Source organism: Lagenorhynchus albirostris, chromosome 5 (assembly GCF_949774975.1).
Source record: "Lagenorhynchus albirostris chromosome 5, mLagAlb1.1, whole genome shotgun sequence".
Taxonomy (NCBI): Eukaryota; Metazoa; Chordata; class Mammalia; order Artiodactyla; family Delphinidae; genus Lagenorhynchus; species Lagenorhynchus albirostris.
This window is the reverse complement of record NC_083099.1, coordinates 44,775,364-44,800,759: the sequence shown is the minus strand read 5'-3', so window position 1 is coordinate 44,800,759 and position 25,396 is coordinate 44,775,364.

The window sequence follows — 25,396 nt, the reverse complement described above, 5'->3', positions numbered from 1 at the left end:
TGAGTGGTGATATAGATGAAAATTTTAATCATGACTTGGTAATCATCAAAACTGGATGAAGGACCCATAAGAACTCATTGTACTATATTCTCTACTTTGAAATACTTTTGATATTTTTCTTAATAATAATACAAAATTAAAAGTTATCAAAGAGTAGTTTAAAGTGTCTAAAGTAGAGGATGTTCAGAACAGAAGAATATGAAAAGAATGCTGTTCAAATCCAGGAAAAACATTAGAGAGAAAAATAATTTAGGGTGTCAAGGTCAGATAGGAAATAATCAGATAAAATTAAATAAGTATGAGTGTAGTAACAGTAAAGGACATTATGATTAACTTTAATTATTTTTAAAATGAGATCAAAATCAATGATCGAGGACGATTAAAACAAATAATATTAGATGATGATGTAGGAAATATATAAGGAAAGATTAGCCAGTATTGAGGAGTCTTGAAAATGAAGCAAGGTGATTTTAATATAAGCACTTTCTTTAAGGGTAGCTTCAGGGCAACTGGGCAGGAATTTTCAGCTTAAGGATGGCAGCTACTATTTGGATTTGTGACCCACTGAGACCAAACAGTATGGAAAATTTTCCTTTAGTGTCTTTACTCCAGAGCAGTTCATTCCAATAGAACTTTCTGCAATGTTAGAAATTTTCTACATGTGGGCTGCCCAATATGTTAGCCACTAGTCACATGTGGTTATTGCGTGCTTGAAATGTTGGCTATGTGACTGAGGAGCTGAAATTTTAATTTAGTGTAACTTTAACCAATTTGAATTTAAATAGCCACGTGTAGCTAGCAACTAGAGCATTGGACAACATGGATCTAGAGGTATCAGTAAGTTCCCTCTTCTCAGTCAACGCATTTTAACCACCCATATTTTTAAATTAGTCAATGGATCTAACTTAATTTTCTGCTCCAAACTTCCTTAGGAAGCTATATATTAACTGAAAGGGATTATTATATAAGTTTCTTTCTTATTCCCTCCCACCCCACCCCACCTAGGCCCAAATACAATTCTCTAATATTTTTCATATTTATATTACCCAGTCATTGCCTTTAGACATTGCCTTTAGATGGGCCCTTTAAGGCCTATCTTTGGCAAAATCCATGTAGCTGTGCCCCTATGTCACGTACAATCATAAGAAGAAAAAAATTAACAAACAAAACTGTACTTGAGTCTTTTCTTAAAGAAGAATGTCCATTTCACTCTGAACCGGAACAATTAAGTAAAAAAAGAAAAGAAAAACATGTATATATGTTTGGCTTTGAACAATGACTGTTCGACTCAAGTATAGCTCCTGACGTCTAAGCAGATAAATTGGCTTATATCCTTTAGTGATATATTAGGGCATTTTAAACCAACCTGATCCAATTTGGATGAAGGAAGACACTCAACCCGTGGGGATTATGAAATAGCTTAAACAAGCAAAACTTACATTCTGCTGTTATCTGCATTTTAAAATGTGCTCATTAGCTTCTGAGCAGATATAAGAGGCTAATCACAATACTTAAAGGAGTGTATAGTTAAGTTTCAACTTTTCAGTCTACCTGCATTATCAGGCAGAAATCTCATTAAACAGATGGGCCTCACCCCATGACCCTAAAATCAGTACAGAGATTTTGAAGAAACTAGAAGAGAAAGTGCCAAAAGGTATTCTTTCTTCATGGAAAATACCCTAAGGCACCTAAATATGCTAATGCTGAATCAGCATTACACTTTTAACTCGGCAAAGTCCAAGGAACAACACTGCAAAGAAGCTTTATTATGGTTCTTCAAATCATGAGATATAAGCATTATCAAGATTTATTTTAATACACTAATTAATTACATGGATTTAGGAATAAACAGACCTATGTGTCCCTAAAAGGATATTTCATTATTGAGTTGTATTACAAACTAAGATGAGACATAGATGTGAGCCACACTGAAAGTAACAATTTTAAAACTTGCAGACACCCTATCACTGAAAGCAAATAGCAAAAATACCACATGAGAGCCTGGGTTTCAGTTTATACATGGCTTAAAGTTAGCATTAATAGTAGCTTAATTTCATATGGATAAACATTTCACAAGCTAGGAGTAGACTTGATTATCATCAGTTCTCAGAACCAAACTTGAAATTATACCTTCTCAGAGAGTTTAAAGAACTCAAAAAAATTATCTTAAGCCTAGTTAAGTAAGCCATTCAGAATTAATGTTTAGCAAATTCTTAATTTTTGTTTAAGAAATCCCAGATTAGAGCCACAATAACCTTGTAACATTCTTATGTAGATATCAACCTCCAAATTTGTATATCTACATATATGCATAAATAAATAAATGTGTGTGTATATGTATGTGTATACTTAGGTTGTTTTGAGTGATGAGATTAGATGGGGTAATATCAACCATAACTCTGAAGGCTGTTACATATTTTTCTCTCATTTAGTTATTCATTCATCCTTACTTTCATTTATCCATTCATTCATTCATTTACTCAATATTATACATGATCATTAAATGTTTTCTGTGTCAGATATAGGGTAGGCCCTAGGAATAGAAAAAAATAAATGTTACACTCTGTACTGAAGAGGCAGTCAGCTTACTATAAACAGAATGTTTTAGGTACCCTGGAGGGTAATAAGAGAAATATAGTATGCATTTTCTTCTTAAAAGAAAATTATATGCTAATTAAATTACTTATATTAACTTTGCATTGCTCTTTTTTTTTTTTTTTTTTGTGGTACGTGGGCCTCTCACTGTTGTGGCCTCTCTGGTTGCAGAGCACAGGCTCCGGACACGCAGGCTCAGCGGCCATGGCTCACGGGCCTAGCCGCTCCGTGGCATGTGGGATCTTCCCGGACCAGGGCACGAACCCGTGTCCCCTGCATCTGCAGGCAGACTCTCAACCACTGCGCCACCAGGGAAGCCCTGCATTGCTCTTTTTTAATAGGACTTTGATGAATTTTCAACTTACATTTGAGTCTCGTTAGATGTCATTGCAATACAAAATGTGATATCTTAAAACAAGAATACTATACAGAGAGTATAAGGAACATAATGAAGATACAAAAATCACTTAATTTAATAATCCTACTTTGTTTCTTTGAGAAAAATTCCACACTCTGAATAGCCCCTCATTACAATATCTATTTGTTAAACTTATGTTCACAAGCACAAGCTAATACAGTTCTTTGAGTGTTTTAGTTGTTTATCTTAAGTAGAATATAATTCCTTAAACTTTTGTCCCCTCTTTCTATTTTTTTTTCAGTAAATATAGAAAAGTGCTTGATATGCAACAGATACTAAAAGAACTATTTGATGCAGAAATGGGTCAATTAATCATTCTTCATCTTCTATCCTGTACTGGCCAGTTGACGGAGTTGTCAGATGTCGAATATTCAATATTACGATCAAGTCCTATATCTGATGGAGGGAGACAGAAAGATATGACTAATCCAGCACCCTTGAATTGTTACAGACTGCTTACTATCACTTAGTGCTTCATCTATGATAGAAGCCCAGTGGACTGGAGAGAACTATCCATACGTTGTTAGTCACAGCTTTTGGCCTTAACCCTCGTGTATTCTCTTAGTTATCTGAGCTGGAGAATATTTGAAATATAAGGTATAGGGGAGGTAAAAATCTATCTCTACCCTCTTAGGTTTTTGGCTGAGTTTCAGAATTAAACTGACGTGAAACATATTAACAGGAGAAAAGCATAGAAATTTATATATGCTTTACATGACATGGGAGCTCTCATAAGGAAATGAAGACCCAAACAAATGGAAAAACCTACTTGTTCTTATATTAGGTTGACTAAAGAGAGGCAGTTGTAACTATGAGTAAACTATGTGAGGTGGCTAAAGGAAGATAAGAATTATTTGAGCAAGGTCTGTTTGTACAGAATTCTCTTGGTTTTGACACCATCGATTGTTTTTTTCTCCTGGTACAGGAAGGGCATCTTTCACATGGGAGTTTTTAATCTCCTGTTTTCAGAGAAAAAAAAGGAGATTAGAATGTCCCTCTTATATCTGCCAACTCCCAGCACTTTGAACCCATGAAACATACCATTTCTCATCCAGAAATGAAATAGAGGAAGGGAGACACAAGGATGAGAATCTGCAGTTCTTTCTAGAGGCCAATATTCAGTAAATGCAAATTGTGTTTTTCTAGCAATTGTAAACATTAAAAAAATAGTATTAAATATATAAATTACTTCAAACAAAGTAATTCAAAAGATATACTGGTGATTGTTGGTACTCTAAATTCAACCTAGCAGATAACAATCTATCAATACTTTGCCAAGAAAAGAGACAAAAATTAAAAGAAAATTAATTTAGTCCTTATTAGTCCTTATTTCTCTCCCTTGCACTGAGCACTTGGGATGACTTATCTGCAGGTAATAATCTATAATATCACATATTAATATAAAATATTTTTCTATCATAAATTCTGAAAAATATATCTAAATCTATTTTTCTTCCTATTAGTAATGCAAAATCACTCCTTTTTAAAGCATCACTATATGGTAAATTCAACAAAGAATGTTAAATATTGGTATATTTTAATTGTTATGTGTTTCAGCAAAACCATTTTTTCTTAACTGCCTTTGTTGGCTAGGTCATCTTTCTCTAGACCCAGATGTTCGTAATGTAACTCTTTTTATTCTAAACATATCAAGAATGTTCTCTTATTCTTGTTTGTTTTATCTCCTTATCAATTATCAGAAATTTCCATGCTTTAAACAGGAACAATACAGTTTGCAGAAATAGGACCAGCATTTTCAGCAGAATAGTATTGAATCTCAGATTTTCACCATCGTCCTGCTGCTATTCCTGCTTATAGTACTAAATGCCCTATTGGCATACTACTGGAATTCATTCTTTTTTTCTTAATGTTCTGTTTGAATTTACTAAGTTACCTGCTGCCAGACTGTGTTTGGTAATATCTCCTACCCACTTCCTTATCTTGTCTTTGGGCCAACTTCTGTAACCTCCTTATGTAACTTCTTTTTACCCAGGTAATCACATTCCTATATTCTATTTCTTTATGAACTATGATATTAGTTGGCTAGAATTTGGACTCCCTAAGAGTAGAGACTGCGTTTTGTACTTCTCCTCCTTGTTTAGGACTTCCCATTGCCTTAAAACTCTCCTGAAATTTTGACTGAACAATAGTTAATTAATCAAAGAAAGGTTAATAAAGTACATTTTTATACGGATAGATTTAAGATAGCTCATGTTCACTTTAAGAGTGCTTTTTACATGCTAATATTCACCACATTTTTAATTACTTTTCTCAAATAATTTTACTAAGTGAAAAAGGAATAGTAACAACAATACAGTAGTCTCTAATACAGTACAAAGAAGTTCAATAGTATGAACATTTTATGAAAGAACTATCAAATTATTAAAAACACAAGTATGTTACGTATTAAAATTTATAATATAGTTTAGTTCTACAAATAAAAATGTCTTTCCTGATGTTAACCACTCCATCAGGGATGGAAGTGGCAGGTGTTATTGATGTCATTAAGAAACACAATACTTCAGTGAATTTCTTAGAAAGGAAAAAGATAAACCAGAAGCCAAAAGATTTCCCTTGAATTCTAAACTAGTTTCCAATTCAGTGTATCCTCCTTATTCAAAGTTCTGACTCTTAGATATTAGTCTTTTGAATGGCATAAGAACTGAATATCTGAAGGACTGATTTAAATCTCCTTTCTCACATAATCTCCACTGGATTGACACAAAACATCAACTGTTCCTGGGCTTGGTGAGCAAGAGTTCAAGAAAGAACTGTTTTTTTGAAGAGTAAAATTCCCATTTGCACTCTCCTCCCGCATACATACATTAAGAGGAAAGTATCGGGCACATGACTTGATGAGATCGGTCAATGTAGTCTTTGCTGAACTTCTCAGGATTCTCAAGGGAAATAAATGCAACGTATCATTAATTCCACCTCCTGCCAAAATGTAAAAGGTAGTAGATAAATATATATAGAAATATATAAAAAGCTATAATTCCTACTAATTAAGAAAGCTATTGATTTGTTATTTGTCAATTAATGCAACTAAGCCCCTATAGCCTTTTCATGTTCTCTTAGCACTGAAAACCTCACAGTTTGGGCACTTTTTTTTTTTTCTCATTAAAAATAGTTCTGTGTTGATTTCTAAGTCTCAGTTCTGTTTAGTACATTCTCTTTTCTGGATTCAATTTTCAGTTCCTTAAGGGCAGGACAACACCTTTTCATATTTGCCAATGTACATTTTAAGCGAATCCAAGCCTTTTCCTCCTACTGTCAGAGGTGATTCATCCCCATTACCTATGTGCTTGACCCTCACATGCTCCCCCAAGGACAGGCACGTTCTACCCCACAACTCAGTTCTGTTCCTTTACAGCCTTTATTTTTATTTCAGTGTTCCTTAATAAATGCTTCAAATTTCAGTCAAGGTGGGAAATATATTAAAGATGTATTTCTATATCTATTAGTTCTTATAGAGTTTGTGTAGAGAGAAAAAGTTAATAACTAAAATTTTAGAGATTATTGGAAGACTTGTTTACTTCATTCTCTATGTTCACATAAACAGATCATTCAAAGAGGAAACAAGACAGAAAACTCTCAGTCTTCCCACATCATATGCAAGGCCCATGATGTCCATCAGAGATCTATTAAGGCATTTTACAACTGTGTGCTGATTTCTGCCAAACCACCTAGAGTAAGATAGTATGGAGAGCAATATGACCTTGGTGTTATTAATAATATCTTCTCAGGTACATACATGCTGTTTGGGAAAAATCTGTTTTGGTTTGTGTTCAGAAAGTGTCAGATAAGAAGCTCCAGAGTTCCCGAGGTATGAGAGATCTGGAAATATTTGAATGAGAGGAAGAAAAACACCAGAATAAGATAACAAGACAAAGAAAAGAAGATTAGCATGGGCTACAAAAATTTTTAGACTTTGAAAAATATCAAGAAAGAGAACTGGAGAGAAAAGGGGAGAGGGGCTGAAATTGGGACAGCAGGGACTAAAGGACCAGGGAAACAGTCTTATATTATTGGTACATAGCCACACACTTTAACACTTATTAGAGAAACTCACTTATTTTAAAACCCAATATGTGTGGAGAACCAACTCTGCCAGGCACTAAGCTACTGTTTCTCATCCCCAAAGCATTCACAGCCTGCCTTGTAGTATTGAGGCCAGAACTCTACAAACAACATTTCTCCCTTTGCCAATAGGGAGTAATCGAAAAGGAGTAAACACACTTTTACTTGAAATGGCTGGATAGTAAATAGTTTAGGGTTTGAGGGCCATTTGCCTTCTGTTGCATCTATTTAACTCCATTTCTGTAGCAAGAATGTAACTATAGAAAATAAGTAAACAAATGAGCATGGATTGTTACAGTGAAACTATGGACACTGAAATGTGAATTATATATAATTTTTACCTGTCATGAAATTTTTTTAATTTAAAAAAAATCTTAACTCACAGACTACAAAAACATGAGGCAGGTGGGATTTGACTCATGAGCTGTAGTTTGCCACTCCCTGCACTGGGGGATAGTGGAGGGCAGGAAAAAGCAACTTGCTGCTGCTTCTGTTTGCTTGCCATCCAGTCTAGGTGACTCCAACAATCGTGCTTCATCCTTGCAGTGGCAGTTGGTTCCAGTCTCCAGTTGGGTGCTTGCTCTTGCTCTCTGAGCAGCAGCTTCATTATGCATCCTTGGATGTACCTGAACCAGTCCAGCAGTGTTCAGGCCTTAACTCCATGACGTCCCTCTGTTCTGGAGCACCAGCTGAGTGCTGCATCCTTCTCAGAGTTCTGGAACACAGCTCTGTGGGTCCCTTCTCCAGGCTCCTAGGGAACCAGCACTTCCTTGTCGGCAAACCCTCCTCTGAGGTCTAAGTTCCAATTCTTCAGAGTCTCTTCTCAAAGAGTCTAGATTCTAATACCCTTAACTACTCTCCTTTTTTCCCTAAGCCCTTGGGGTTGTAGCTACCTCCTGCAGTCACTATCTCTGTGTTACCTCCTTGTTCCCTTTCTGCTGTTTTAGTTCTTTACCACCTGTTTAACCAATGCTTTTATTAAATTCTCTCTGTTGAAGTACCAAATATAGTTTCTATTTTCCTGACTGAATGCTGACTGATTTACTGATATACTTCTTCATATATACCCTGTATTACTCAGATTACCTGATCAATCACAATGGCATTCATAATCCAAGGCCCCAGCAATTATTGATTACTAGTTTGGGGTTGGACATTAGCTTCCGGCTCTGATTATTTGCATTTCTTTCAGAAGTTTCCATCCCAGAAAATCAAAACAGGCTTAAATATGACCTCTGAGGTCTTTTATCAGTTCCTAAGAGATGCTGTAAATTCAGTATGTCTGTTACACTGAGGCAAGTTAACTATAATTTTTTCCAGTTACACAATTTTCAATGATTTCTTTTAAAATCCCCAGGCATAATATCTAATTATACAAAGCAAAAGATGTTAAGCTTAACTGGCATCATATAATATTATATACATGTGTATTATATATATAATAACAACTGATATCATTGACATTATTTGATAAGCATGTTGCTAAGTGGAGAACATTTACAAAATTTAATTCTTATAGTAACCAGTGAGATAGATAATATTAATTTCCTTTATATAGATTCTTCAGCATATAGTTAACAATTTGTTCAAGATCACATACATAATAAATATCAGAATAATCACTTAAACCCAAATTTTTTTGTTTTGTTTGTTTTGTTTTTGTTTTTGCGGTACGCGGGCCTCTCACTGTTGTGGCCTCTCCTGTTGCGGAGCACAGGCTCCAGATACGCAGGCTTAGCGGCCATGGCTCACGGACCCAGCCACTCCGCGGCATGTGGGATCTTCCCAGACCGGGGCACGAACCCGTGTCCCCTGCATCGGCAGGCAGACTCTCAACCACTGCGCCACCAGGGAAGCCCAAACCCAAATATTGTGACTTCAGATCTTTGCTTTTTAATTACTATGATGTATTATCTCCCAATGAACTGATGTTATACACCAGCCACGTTTCCCTTTTGGAATATAGGATTTATTCCCCTAGTTATGGGAAGTTTTGCCAGCCTATTGCCCTTTCTGAAAGGGCCATAAGCAGTTCTTTTAAGCTTTGGGCTTGAAAGAACTGCTTCACTCAAGGTCACACTACCTTCCCAGATGCAACTGGTATCCAGTGTTGTGCTCAGCCTGTCACTATAATGGGGGACAACTATGAAGGGCTATATCAGTTTTGAGCTCTGCATGAGATCAACTGAGGCACTGAAGCCAAATTTATGCCTCTATCCAATCCCGTTTCCTTCCCTTTCCATACCTGTTGATCTGAAGAAATTCCTAATAAATTTACAGCATATTCTTCTCTGTCTCAAAGTTGGCTTTCTGGGGAACAGAACTTGCAAAACCCAGATAATTTAAATAAAAGCAAATTTATTTAACATAATTTCATACAGAAAGATGGTTCAAGGCCTGTGGAATGAAAATTTTACTATTAACACAAATTAATACTATTTTAAGTGCTAACTCTAAGTCAGTTATTAAGTTTGGCACTAGCCATATATTCTCTAATATGGCCACAGAATAGAGCATCTTCAAGTTTCTGAATAGGGTAATTAACTTGCATAAGATTACAGACAGTTGTTGTGCTGGATTTGAACCAAATTCTCTTAAATCCAAAGTGTAATATTATATTGCCAGTTGCATCCTGTGACTGCAAACTAGCTTGGTAAAGAAAAATGACTATCTGTTTGTGAAAGTTAAGTTAAACATACTCAAAATTTAAACTGAAATAGTTACTTGAATACAGGTGGGTTTCATTGGGCAGCAATGTAAACAATTATATAACCACTAGTAAAAAAAGAAAATGGGAATATAGGACTTATTTTGTTAATTTGTTTTTCAGAAAGGGGGCAAATGAGTTAAAAAATCCAATCGTTAACTTCTAATTTGGCAATAGATTCTGTGATGGGTATATTGCTGTATAAATGAGCTGCAGGTGTGAGGGATTTCAGTAACAAATATAACAATGTAATTCCACATTTTTTTCTAAATTAAGTTCATAGTTTTTTTCCTTCTTCTGGATTTCAGTCACCACTCCTGAATTTAATCTGTATTAGCCTTGCCTTCGTTAGTAAATAGTGTTCTAGATTGGAATTCTGAATGCAGGAACCCCAAATGATAGATGTCCTGCTAAATGAAACTCAAGTCATTGGCTACTACCAAACCCTATAGCCCAAACATTTGACAGGACTTCCAATAGGAACGTTAATGGTAGTTGGCATAAGTGTTCCCTGCCATGCTCTGCTGTGCAAAATCTCCACCATCCTCACATCCTATTGTGCTTAATTGTGCTTAATTGTCTAAGGATCTCTGGAATATTTAATGTTTAATGTTAGCTAGTATTATCATTGTCTCCTACTTTGTTTGCATCATGTATTGAATTAATATGTAATTAGGGATATCCTCAACCTTACTCCATAAAAGTCAGGTTAACTGCAAAAACATTCATTTCTCTAGACTAGGAATAATCAGGTCTCTATTGGGTCAATGGCTAGATAGAAAAGGACTTTTTAAAAGGGTGTTTCATTTTGTATTAAAGCTGACTTCTTGAATATTTTACTTGTTCTGTGTAAAAATGCAAATAAAATTTGTATTCAGTTACCTTATGTCAAAGGAATTGTCCTCTTGAAAAGTAGATACTAAAAAGATGTAAGCAGGAAAGTACATCTGAAAGAGCCCCACACAAGTATCTATATAAGTCTAGCTGAATTGCCTTGACCTCTCCTAGACAGATAATATGTTTCTCAAAGGCAACTCATTACTACCATTATTTGTTATAAAATTAAGGTAGTTGTTAGGTCCATGCTGATTTATTTACATTTCTATTCAGAATTCTAGCAAAGGATTTGACAGCAGAGAAAGCCATTTATTCATTCCACAAGTACTCACTGAGCAATTGCAGAAGGTACAGAATGGAGTCTGGGGCAAATATAAAGATGAAACAGATATAGGCACTTTGCTTATTGAATTTAGGAGAAATAATAAACCTACACACAAATGTATATAATAAGAGATGCAGCATATTGAGTGTCATGGGAAATGTTGATGTCATTTGCCAGTGGAATGACTAGGAACTTGATCATTAATCCAACCTTGTTTTACAGATTAGGAAAAAGAGGATTGGAGAAGATATGTGGAGTTCCCTAAAGCACCTGGTTAGTTGAAGAAGTTTCCAAATTATTTAAATAAGACTAAAATTTAGGAGTTAATTTTTCATTCTATCTAGTAATACGTGTATATTATGAATAACTAAAATTCTTTGCACAGCATGTGATTATGGAGAAGCTTCTGTCTTCATATGAATGGAGACTGGGCTTAAGCTTCACCAACATGGTCCTTCAACCATCTGATCTTACCTGAAGGTAACAGCTTTTTATTGTTTTCCAAAGCCTCAGAGTTTAATAGAAAGCAGTTATGTCTTTAGTCTTCTTTTGGGTCAAAAAAAGCAAGAAATATACACCCATCTACATGCTGGGATAAACACCATCATGGAGAAAAGCACAAGTCAATAATAACGTTTGTGTTGGAATTGTTACTTTTTAAAAGTTATGATAAATAGAATGCTGCGTAGTGGGAAAATATAGATTATTTTCTGAGATTCTGAGTTCAACCATGTACTATTGTATTATTTTATATATTATTACACTTAGGATCTATTATATATGAGCTAAACAGCTTTTACAAACAGCCACCAAATATTACAGCTCTACACAATAGTCGCATATTTTCTGCTAATAACAATCTAAGTAGATTCCAAATCTAGGAGGTTGAGGACTACTTAGGATGTGTGTGCTCTGTTCCATGAAGGTGTTGAAGGATTCAGTCTATTCTGTAGTCTTAAATGTGCGGGCTTCCAAGATAACCCTAAGCATTGTCATTCCAGTCACAGCCTAAAAGTTGCACAGTCACTTTGTTCATATTCCATTGGCTAAACCTCAGACACATGGCAACACCTAAATGCAAGAGAATGCAGAAAAGGTAGTAAACTATTTGTCAAGGTGATAAGGCAGAATGAATTTAAAGGCCAGCTAGCACTCTATCACAATCTGAATTTTTTCCACCAGATATCCATGTCACCCTTTTCCTCACATTGAGAACCCACTCAGTCCCTCCCAAGGTATGATAAACCAAACCCTCATCCAGTTACTGCATCAAAATCAAAGTTCATGATCTGTGGTCTAGATGCATCTTCCTAAAATTTATACATTAATAAATGAATAAATAAATATCTCTTGTTCCTCCAAGCACGAACACACACACTATAATTGTGTAGGAGAGAACAGATACCCGCATTATGAACCTCCCATTCCAAAGAAGAGAAAAGCAGTCTGGTTACTGTTTGATGGGGTCCTCTTGAGTTAGCACAATGAAGACTTCTCTATCGGCAATGAGTCTATTCTCAGGGGTGAACTTTCCATTCATTTTGGCTCCTGGCTCCAACCTGTGGAAAGTCCTTTCTTACCTATTATCCCCCATGGCCACAAGGTTATGGCAAATATGTCCTCCATGTGTGTTGTACTGTACAGTTTTAATAGCCCTATTTTCTGCTGCTATAAGTTTGTGGCCCAAGGGTTATTGCTTGGCTCATGGAATCAAATGCTTTCTGAGGCCAAGCTCATGATTTCTTTGGTAATACACTTCTCAGTAAATTTTTTACACTTCTGCACTACCACATTTCCTCAAATATATCTTTTATTACATCATTATGTACTATAGTTTACTTATTGCTCTAAATGCTTACTTGACATGCATTGACATGCTTTGAAATAGACCTTTTGGTATTAGACATAGATTTTTTTAAATTGAAGTATAGTTCATTTACAGTGTTGTGTTAATTTCTGCTGTACAGCAAAGTGATTTAGTTATACATATATATACATTCTTTTTTATATTCTTTTCTGTTATGATTTATCATAGGATACTGACTGTACTTCTCTGTACTATACAGTAGGACCTTGTGGTTTATCCATTCCATATATAATAGCTTACATCTGCTAAACTCAACCTCCCACTCCATCCCCCCACCAACCCCCTCCCCCTTGGCAACCACAAGTCTGTTCTCTATGTCTGTGAGTCTGTTTCTCTCTCATAGATAGGTTCTTTTATGTCATATTTTAGATTCCACATATAATGATATCATATGGTACAATATTTGTCCTTCTCTTTCTGACTTATTTCACTTATTATGATAATCTCTAGTGGCATCCATGTTGTTGCAAATGGCATTATTTAGTTCTTTTTTATGACTGAGTAGTATTCCATTGTATATATGTACCACATCTTCTTTATCCATTCCTGTCCAACCTAGATGGACATTTAGGTTGTTTCCATGTCTTGGCTATTGTGAATAGTGCTGTTATGAACATAGGGGTGCATGTATCTTTTTGGATTAGAGTTTTGCCCAGGAGTGGGATTGCTGACTCGTATGATAATTCTATTTTTAGTTTTCTGAGGAAACTCCATACTGTTTTCCATAGTGGCTGTACCAACTTACATTCCCACCAACAGTATAGTAGGGTTCCCTTTTCTCCATATCCTCTTCAGCATTTGTTACTTGTAGATTTTTTTAGTAATGGCCATTCTGCCCAGTGTGAGGTGGTACCTCATCGTAGTTTTGATTTGCATTTCTCTAATAATTAGCAAAGTTGAGCATCTTTTCATGTGCCTATTGGCCTTTTGTATTTCTTCTTTGGGGAAATGTCTATTTAGGTCTTCTGCCCATTTTTCAGTTGGGTTGTTTGGTTTTTTTGCTTTTGAGTTGTATGAGCTGTTTGTATATTTTGGAAATTAAGCCCTTGTCGGTTGCATGGTTTGTATATATTTTCTCCCATTCTGTAGATTCTCTTTTCATTTTGTTTATGTTTTCCTTTGCTGTGCAAAAGCTTGTTAAGTTTGATTAGGTCCCATCTGTTTATCTATTTTTTTTTTATTTCTATTGCCTTGGGAGACTGACTTAAAACATTGGTACGATTTATGTCAGAGAATGTTTTGCCTATGATCTCTTCTACGAGTTTTATGGTGTCATGTCTTATGTTTAAGTCTTTAAACCATTTTGAGTTTATTTTTGTGTATAGTGAGAGTGTGTGTTCTAACTTCATTGACTTACATGTGGCTGTCCAACTTTCCCAACACCACTTGCTGAAATATTTAATCCTAAAATTTCTATGAAACCATGAAAGACCCAGAATTGCCAAATAAATCTTGAAGAAAAAGAACAAAGCAGGAGGCATAACCCTCCCAGACTTATACAATACTACAAAGCTACAGTAATCAAAACAGTGTGGTATTGGAACAAAAATAGACGTATGAATCAAGAACAAAATAGAGAGCCCAGAAATAAACCCACACACCTATGGTCAATTTTCAATAAAGGAGAAAAGAATATACAATGGGAAAAAGTCACAGATATTTAATCCTAGGTCACAGCTTCTCAGACTTTATCCTATATCAGAAATCAGAATCACCTGGATGCCTTGTTAGACCATAAACTGCTGGATTCCACCCACAGTTTCTGATTCAGTAGGTCTAGGTGGGACCTGAATTTCTAATAAGCCTCAGATGATATTGATATATATATAGAGAGCTATATATATATACAGCTGTGTATATATATATATACAGGTGTGTGTATTATATATATATATATATATATATATACTGCTAATGCAGGAATGCAGCTAATATATGTATATATATATATATATATATATATATACAGCTAATTCAGGAATCACACTTGGAGAACCATTGTCATTGTCATTTCTGTACATATATAGAAAAAGATATATATATATATATATATAAGCAAACAAATAGGTGGGAGTATTCCTTTATTTGCTTCACATGCAGAGCTCAAATTTTATAACTACTTCTCAATTCAGAGTCATTGATAGTAAAGTTTTTCAACACAACACTTATATGTACATATCATCTGCTCCTCCCACTTCAGGAGTGTTTATTTACAGCCTCTCTCTCCTGCTACAAAAAAAATTTTAAAGCCTCAGACTGTTCCTAGAGTTTAAAAAAGCATTGCACTGTTTACTTTCATGTTATGTTAGTAATTGTAAAACTCCATCAATTTTATGATAACTCCCTATTTCAGGTATGTAAAAATATGAAGAAAGGACATCTTAGAATCATGAAATATGATATTTGGTTTCAGGACATTTCCTGTGTCAATAACCACAACCCAAATATTTTACTACATAATTCTTAAATCTGCTTTATTTCCCACCCACCCAATTTAATGTTGGCTATGCTCAAGCCATCTGAAACAATAGATATGTTAGGTGGCAACACCCTTAATCTGTTTTTTTTTCAAAAAAGGCTGAGTCTTTGTTAACTGAGAGCTCTTGATCCTTTGTCTTTCTAAGCACATTTTAATCATACTCCCTACTATTTATGGTCTAGGAGCAATTGGCTTCTCTAATACTGTTGTGTTCCTTATTCTCTGCTTAGAAATAAGCCATTTTTTCTGAGCTCATTTATTTTTCTGTAATAATTTGCTAACAGCAACAAGGAACTAGATACAAATGGAGATTCTAGTATTTACCAACTACTTAGCCTAGAGATACAAGAATGGCTCATGATCTGTTTTCCAAGTTATAACAGGTGACAATTTTACCAAATGTTTTGCCACAGTACAATGTAGCTCTCAATTTTTCAAATTGGCAATATCCTTCCTTGATTCCAACTGCCAAATTGCTAATTCAATGCCATATATTTTAGTTTTTGGTTAGAGATTTACTCCACTATAGGATACTGATAGGTGTATTAGAGCATGCTGAATTGTTCTTAATAATTAGCTCAAATGATGGCTTGATATAATAAATGTTTATCTTTTGCTCACAGAAGAGTCCAAGGTAGTTTCAGATTGGCTGGGCTGGGTTCAAGGTGGAGGCTAGAATAGTAAGCTCTGCTCCACAGTGATTCAGTGACCCAGGTTGATGGAGACTCTATTATTATTTCCAATATGTAGGTAGAGAGACACCCTGGGCATTGCCATTCAAGCCTGCTGGTTAAGGATAAGAATATGGAGAATCAGGCATGAGAAGTTTTATGGAATTTGCACACATCATTTCCACTCATATTCCATTGCTTAGAATTCAGTCAAATTAGATTATAAGGAAGCCTGTGATATGAGGTTTAACTGTGTTCCCAAGAAGAAAGGGATAATAAAATTCAATGGACACCCATCAGCCTTTGCGAAGCAATATGATTTTGATATCTGTTACTTGAGTCTCAAATTTTAAGACAATGGGGTTAATTATTCCAGGGTAACTTTTACAGTTGTGAGGATTAAAAATGATAATAATATGTTTTAGAGTACTTTGTAAACTGTGAAGCACCAAGAACTGTTAGGTATTATTATATAATGACTGTATCAGGTATGGTATAATTTTTATGATGCTATAATGTAATCTCTACCATATTATATTCTGTTGTACACATTGCATCACTTCTCATAATATTTTGATTATGTGATTTCTAAAGAAGAATTACTTCTGAAGTTTTCTATAAGTTACCCAGCCTTCTCATGCTAAATAATTAAAATTATTTTATAAGACATACAGTGATTTTGTCAAAGATGCTTTCATAAACAGTTGAAACTTATGATCTTCATTTCCAGAGAAAATGTGTCTAATTGAATACACATCAATATTTGCAAGATTTCTGTATTATTCCATTTGAAATTGATTTTCTTCACAAAGACCAAAAAATTTTAACCAAGTTCATTCACTCACTTTTTTCTTGTAAAAATTAATAGATTATTTTTAAATAATTAAAAAGAAATAAAAATCAAACCATATTTCTCTATAAAATTATTAAAATGTAAGATATACAAATTGCCAACAAACACATGAAAGAATGCTCAACATCATTAATCATTAGAGAAATGCAAGTCAAAACTACAATGAGATATCATCTCACACTGGTCAGAATGGCCATCATCAAAAAATCTAGAAACAATAAATGCTGGAGAGGGTGTGGAGAAAAGGGAACACTCTTGCACTGTTGGTGGGAATGTAAATTGATACAGCCACTATGGAGAACAGTATGGAGGTTCCTTAAAAAACTACAAAAAAAACAAAAAAATGTGCCACAGCTGTTTAAATATAGTCTTTAACATGGAAAGCATGTTATCTTTGATGTATGATTAATTTTAAACTCTTAAATGTTTTTCAAGTGGTTGTAGAAATGGAGACTCACACAGTTACACAATTGCAAAGAAGTTATAACTCCATTAGTTTGCTTTAGTAGATTAGTGTGGTCTCTTGTCAGGAAACACCAAAATTCTCTGAGAATCTTAAATAGAGCCCTCAATTTTATTATTTATTTACCTTTTCAAATCAACTACTTATTCTGCTTCTATTGCTTAACAAAACCTCTTAAAACAGCATGGTTCAAAAGTCTTAGCTAAGATGAAACTGATAATAATCTTTTCAGTATTTTTGAAAGAGTCTTTGACAACCAGTGAATTCCCATATAGAAAACAATGAGCCACAGGCATGTATAAAGATTCTTTCTGATCCAAACAGCAAAATTCAGGTATTCTAAGCAATAGAGATGCTCAGCCTTTGCAGAGAATATCAAGATTTACTTTCCTATTGAAATTTTTCCAGACAAAGACATATTTCACTATTTTGAAGACTCAGATGTCTTTTGATATTTGTATGAATAGCTGTTAACAGTAGGATTTCCTACCTCAAGTGATTCAGTGGACCAAGAACTCGCCAAAAACCAAGTTTTATCTGCAGTGTCAGACATCAGCGGCTTCATCTAGTGGTGCATTAAAGATAAATCTAGTAGCTGCCAATAACTACTTCAAAATGTTAAAAGAAATGTTATCTGCTTTGAAGTGAAAAATGTCATTGGTAGAATCACTGAAGCCAATGCCTCTCACTTTTCTAAGATACAAAACAAATCCATGATATTCAAAATTTCTTTTCTCCAAGTTAGGTCAATTAATGTTTTCTTCTACTTTGAAATATAAAAAGCAATTTTACACTTCTGTTCAAGGCTTTTATGTTGGTGACAAAATCAGGATTATTTTTTAAGTTCTAACATTTGAAAAGCAAGTCATGTGTTTATGATGCACTTTTACCATTGATGCAGTTTTGATGTAGACATTGGGTGATTTTTTTTTTCTGTTTATATTAGTAAGAATTTTTCCACATTAGAATGATTGACCCTTATGTGTCTCATTAATGTCTGTGCTGAAAATAAAATGAAAGTGTAAGGAACTTTATCATGTTTTCCATTTTTGACATTTCCTTCTTATATCAGGAAATGATATAGAAACAGCAGATGCACATAATGGCAATGAAGCACTACGTTTTCTTTAATTTCTATCAATAAGAAACTCTTTGAGCATAATGTATATTATATGCCACCTTAAAATAGCTTAACATAAAATGACTATAATCTGACATAATATTTATATTAATGTAGAAAATTATCAAAGAAAGAGAAAAGTTTTTTGTGACTGTTTCAAGGAGAAACCAAACTGATAGAAATTTCATAATTTCAGATAAATATCAAAATAATAAACTTTGAGGACTTGTACTTTCTTAGAGAAATTAAGATTTTTATTTAAAATAGCTAAAATATAGCAGTAGAAATCTTACACATTATAAAAATTCTTTCTTTTATCTTGATGAATAAGTAATCTTCCTATATTTATAATTATTAAAAGTTCAGACATTAAAAAAACATTTGAGAACTTTATTAGGCCATTTGAGATTTCTCAGAATGACAATGATTATACAGCTTTTAAAAAGTGCTTGCATCTAATAGTTTGTTGTTGCTTTATCAGCTTTTACTTTTACACATGGCACTTCTTCAATTGCTAATGTGCTTTTGGCAAATATTTACAAATGATTTTCTGTAATGGTATGAGTATTGGGATTTTAATATTCCAAAATTAGCTTAAGCAGACAATTATTGCAGTTTTATTTAGAGGAAATTTTTTCTCTAGTATTTATAAATGTAGCTTATCTTGATGAATACTTTACATATTATAGAAAAAAAATGGACATAGGCATGCTAGTAATTAAATCCATATCCTTTAGTTTTAGTTTATTTGATGAATTACTTCTTTCATAAACTCATGGGTCTTTTTTCTTCCATCTCTAGTAGTACAGTGTTGGGACCAACATTTTCACAGAAGATGTATTAAGTGAGTATATTTATTTGATACTTATTTTAATTACATTTTTGTCATTTGTCATACTTGGGTCCTGAATCCTTTAGGACTATTACATCTTCTAAAACGGTAATAATTTTTCAACTATTTAATTTTCAAATTAATATACAAGGTAAATATGTAGTATTTTTATATACGAGTCATTACTGTTACTTATTTAAATTACAGGCATACTCTCATTTTATTGTGCTTCACTTTGTTGTGATTCGCAGATACTGCATTTTTTTTACAAATTAAAGGCTTGTGAAAATTCTATGTTAAGCAAATCTAAGGCATCATTGTTCCAATAGTATTTGTTCACTTCATGTCTCTCTGTCACATTTTGGTAATTTTCCAGTATCACAAACTCTCCATCAGCAAAAAGATTAGAACTTGCTGAAGGCTCAGGTGATGGTTAGCCTTTTTTAACAATGAAGTATTTTTTAATTAAAGTATATACATTTTTAGAAGTATTATGAACTCATAATGGACACATTATAGTGTAAATATAGCTCTTATGTGCACTTAGAAACCCAAAAAATTTGTGACTCACTTTATTGTGATACTCGCTTTATTAAGGTGGTCTGGAACTGAACCCACAATATCTCGGAGGTGAGCCCGTATAGACTTGGTGTAAAAGGCAGCTGCATTATAATGGAATGACTACATGGTTTGGAGTTTCAGAACTTGGGCCTCAATCCTATCCATTCTCTTACTAATTCTTGTGACTCTGAGAAATTTATATATACATCAGAAAATATATATGAGGAAAATTAATGAACTATGATGTCAAGTAGACTTATGTCCAAATTCCATTTTTTCCAACTTATAAGTAATAATGATTTGGGGAATTTTTATAGGCTACTCAGAGGTTCACTTTTTCTGTCTCCAAATGGGGAATAATATCCATATTATAGTGGAAATGAATTTAGACAGATATCAGTGAAAGCAGAAACCCAGTGAACTCACAACAGGTGCTTCTTCCATCAGTCAACTTTGTGCCTTGAACCTCTGTAAAGTATAGATTATGAAACCTTTTAATTTAGAGGATTAAGTTAATTTCTGCAAAATTTCTAGAATGGTAATATATTTTTTATATTTTTATAGGAGCTGAATATTTTCTATTTTGTTTTAAAGGATATTTTCACAGCAAAAATTAGACGGATGCCTAATCTGATTGAAAAATAATTCTTGCATAGATTTAATAGGTATTTATTTGGAACCTATCATATGCCAGGCACCATATTAAGTACAGAGAAAATAGTGATAAACAAGTGAGATGCCTCCCTCTGTGCTTTGTGAATCTTTAAATGGGACAGACATATTAAAGGCAAGAAAAAATGAAAATGAATAAATTCAGGTTGTGATGGGCTATAAAATGAAACAGAGAGAGAGAGAGAGAGAGAGAGAGAGAGAAAACTGGGAACAAAAGAATGTGCCATATTATGGTTAGATAGGCTTCATAGATATCATGCTTGAAATGGAGGGAAGCTAATGATGCAAAGAATGGCAGAAAGAGCATTCCGGGCAAAAGGAACATCACATGAAGAAGCTGTGAAGCGAGAGAGAGTTTAGAATTTGACATGTTTAAGGAACTGAAAGAGAATCAGTGTGCCTGTGGTTTAATATGCCAAAAAAGATAGAAGACATAAAACTGAAGGACTAGGAAGAACATATTATTCTGGGACTTGTATGCTATAGAAAGATTTCTGGGTTTTACTTTAAATGCAGTGAGATGCTAATGAAGGATTTCAAGTGAGCAAATGACAATCTTATTTATATTTGAAGGTTTCGTTGCCAGTAAATACAGAATGGACTGAAGGAAGGCAAAAGAGAGAAGAAAGAAGAAAATTAGAATTCTTGTTTCACTAGTCCAACAGAAGATGATAGTGACCTAGACCAATATGGCAGCAGTGAAGATACAATAAACAGGATTTGTTTATGGATTAGCAAAGAAGAATAGGGGAAAGGGAGAAAGAAGATGATTCCTAGATTTGCACCATGGACCATCTGGACGGATGGTAATATCATTCAGTTCATTCACTGAGGTGGGAAAAACCTGAGGATAGAGTGAAGGGTATATTTGGATCAGAAAACCTGGATATATTAAATCTAATACAGAGATTTCAAATAGGTAGTTAAATACTTTCTCTTGAACATAAAGTTTATAGTGACTTCCATATCTATGGATTATTCCTAATTTACTAACTAGTGAATCCCTCACATTTCTTATTAAATCTCAAAAAAAATGTATGAAAAGGGTGGGATCTCTTAAGAAAATATCTATAATATTCTGTGATATAAATATTACTTATTTTAAATTTTTATATTAAGTTCTATACAGTATAATGGGATTCATGAAACTTCTGTTTTATACCCATATCTGCCTGTAAATTTGTGACTTTAACCTTACTTTATCTATATCATCTTTTAAATCCCTGAATCAAGACTCAATTGAATTCAGTTCCCTTCCCTTCCTGCTCTTATATCTTAAGAGTATATGATTTTGTCTTCCCTCCTTCTTTCCTTCCTTCCTTCCTCTCTCTCCCTTTCTCTTTCTCTTTCTTTCTTTATTTCTTTTTCTTTCTTTTTCTTTCTTTCTTTTTCTTTCTTTCTCTCTTTCTTTCTTTCTTTCTTTCTCTCTCTCTTTCTTTCTCTTTCTTTCTTTCTTTCTCTTCCTTCCTTCCTTTCTTTCTTTCTTTCTTTCTTTCTTTCTTTCTTTCTTTCTTTCTTTCTTTCTTCACACACACACTCTTACAGTGTACTACATGATTATAGTATATATAATCACATGAACTTTGTGATTAGTACTTTGGTAGTGAAGTAAGTATTCATAGTATGAAATTTGGTATAAAATAAATATATCTGAGAACTTAATAAAGAGGTATAAGAACAACAAATACAAAGTTTCTCAATATCAGTTAATTCCAATTGGGAAGATCAGAGAAGTTGTTCAACATTATGCAAATTGTAGAGTCAGGATTGTCTCTCTGATCAATTTAATTCTAAAATCTGTGCCATTAACTATTATATACTACAGATACTAAATTTACAGTAGTCAGATACAGCTAGATCTGCAGTGAGTTCTAATTTTCTACTATTCTTATATGTGTTTGTGTGTCTATCATATGGACTAAAAAGTTTTATTTGGCAAATATTGAATCCACTGTATACTCTCACCGTAGAGTATAATCACTGAAAAATCAAAATTCTGTTAAAAGTCAACACAGCTTTAAGTTTTGATTTCCGTATCTACAAAAGTTATGTTTACTTTATTCCATATTTGTAAGAAAAATATATACATAAATGTACATAATTTGAGTAGAATCTAAGGCATGTTGTAAATACATAGACATACACATATATGTGTATACACATATACATTTTTTCCAAACATATTCAGATGTGATAGACTATATAGAATGCACCCACATGGGTGTGACACTTGAATTACTGGTTATTGCAAACTGACTGTTTAATTTATACCTCCTGGATTAAAATAGTTTCTTCAAGGGAGAGCGAAGTATTTGAACTCTCCATAGGACCCAGTACATAAGCTTTCTTCATTATGAATTATCAAACAGGTCATTAATTAACTTCTTTTCAGGTTATCTTTTTCAGCATTATAAGAAAAACAATTAGCTAAGTATAAACTGTGTATGCCAGTAGAGAAGGTTTAACTTGTGATAGCAAGAAAACCAGTAGAATAGGGAGAAGCACATTTTAAATAGATGGTACTGTGTGATCCAGAAAGTCATATTAATGTGCTGACAAAATCTATTTACACTAAAGTTTTATAAATGCAGAAATTGGAATGAATATATTTTGTACATTTAAAAATGTTACTTTGCATGAAATAAAATTTATCCTGGAAAGTGTAGACCATATCTTCACCATGTCTATAGCCTATCACTGATATTTTGTCTACCAAAAGCCTTTTGCTTCCTCTTTTCCCTCCCTCAGAGATATTATAGTTATGTTTACTTTATTCATGATTATGTTTATTTAACATTCTTTAGACTTCTTTCAGATCTATTTATTAAACATAATGCTTTTTCAGTGTCATTAGTCTATAGTCCATTTTTAAATATATAACACAAAGTTTCTAATCTTAGACCACAATTAATGTGGAAGTCATTTATATTAAACTGGTTAAGTAATGAGAATGACAGAGAATAGTCTCTAAAGTGCCTAAGAAAAAAGTCCCTACAATTTATTGACATAGATAAGGTTTAAGGGCTTACCTTTACCTTTTTTTTAAAGGTACATATTAAAGAATGACCATCTTCTTAAGAGATAAAACTAAGGTTGATTATCATCCCTTGTTAATTGAAACCATTGCTCTTTTCTATAGAGTTTCATTTATAGCTAACTCCATGCATTTGTCTCCTAATTTAGAGTTGTCAAAACACAGGAAAGATTTATTATTTTCTGTTTGGCCAGAAAACAAAAAGTAACTTTTATATATTTTCTTAAGTTTTAAATGGTATTAATACAAAAAGGAAGGGAAGAATTACCAACATTAATTGAGAGCCTAATTTGTGTGAGACGTTGTGCTAGGAACTTTCACAACCCTTTTAGTTGCCTAGTGAATTGGGCTTTTAAATTCAAATTTTACAGTAAGAAAATCTAGAATGAGAATGGGAAAATTTCCTAAGGTCATACAGGTAACGTCAAAACATGGTTTCCTGATATCAAAGCCATTTTTCCCCATAGTATTTCACTACTTCTTCATATTTTTATGGCAATTTGTTCAAATAATTATTTCAGACAATTAACTTAATAATAAATTATTCATGTTAAAATGTAGCTTGTATTAATTTACTCCATTATAGCCCTGTAACTCTCTTCTGTATCCCATGGTCTACCAGTCTTTCAGTACAAAACTTTCGGCTTCCTGAATTTAGAGTGTAGAATCCTGAGTACTCAAGAGGGGGCTCACCCCATAGTGATGCTCATCTTTTTCAGTGAAGTATTATCATTTTTTGAAAGTGGGTAATGGTGAGAACTAGATATTATCTTTAATTAAGATTAATTAATTTAAAAAACTGCATCCTCAACATTTATAACTAGCATCTGCTTTCATTCTCAGAAGTGTCATAGTTTAGAAAATAACTTGTATGTTTACCTTGGTCATAATAGAAGTATGCTCTGGGTACTAGAGTACAGTACAGAAAAACAGCAAAAACAGACTGTGAGTCAAGAAAAGCTTTCTGAAAGGCACTGCCATCTTTAACTAACAGATAAAGGAATCAAGCTCAATAAAAGTTATGTGATTTGCCCAATATGACAAAGCTGTTGCCAAGTGGAATCTTCATTTGTGCTTAAGCCTTTAAATTTTATAAACATTGTTCTATAGCAGTGTTTAAAAATGAAGATTTTTAGTATAGGACATAGTTTAAGGCCTAAGTGTATAGCTATTTCCTATACCAAAAGAGAGTGTTCGTTCAAAGAGAATATGCTAGAATGAACTAAAGTATTAAAACCTTATTAATTAGCCCCACTGATGCGATTTCTATCAGAGTTCATATTTACATCTGCAATTTTGTCTTTACATAGTTTATAAAACCATTTTATCTGTATACTGCTTTGCACGATGTCTTGAATAATGTTCTGTAGGAATCAGTTGGGTCCTGTGTTCCCAAATCATATGAAGTTTCCCTGGACACTGTCAACTCTGTCAGTAGTGGTCAATGTAGAGTCTTGAGCAACTCTCAAGTAATTTTGCCAATTCTCCAACAAGGGTCAAAATCAAATCCCCTGTCCTGGATCAAACACTATAGTTACCTAGTACTTCTACTCAATATTGATGACACATTAGGCAAAGGGACTCATGTACCCAGAGCAACACTCACCTTCTCCAAAGTCAGTGTCTTAGCTTCAATTGCCAGGGATCATGAGAAACTCCAGATACCCATTTCTCTTATTTCCTAATACTCGAAATATCATTAGCACTGTCTTCCTTGAGTTGTCTAATACGAATCACATTATGTTCTTTATACAGATAAAATCTGTTTACAACATGAAGTCTCCAAGACTCCAAAGTCATGTCTTCATGTCTTGAAGTCTAATTTCAAAAGTCTCTCTATGTACCTTATTTTGTTCCTATCTCTCATGTCACTGTACTTTTA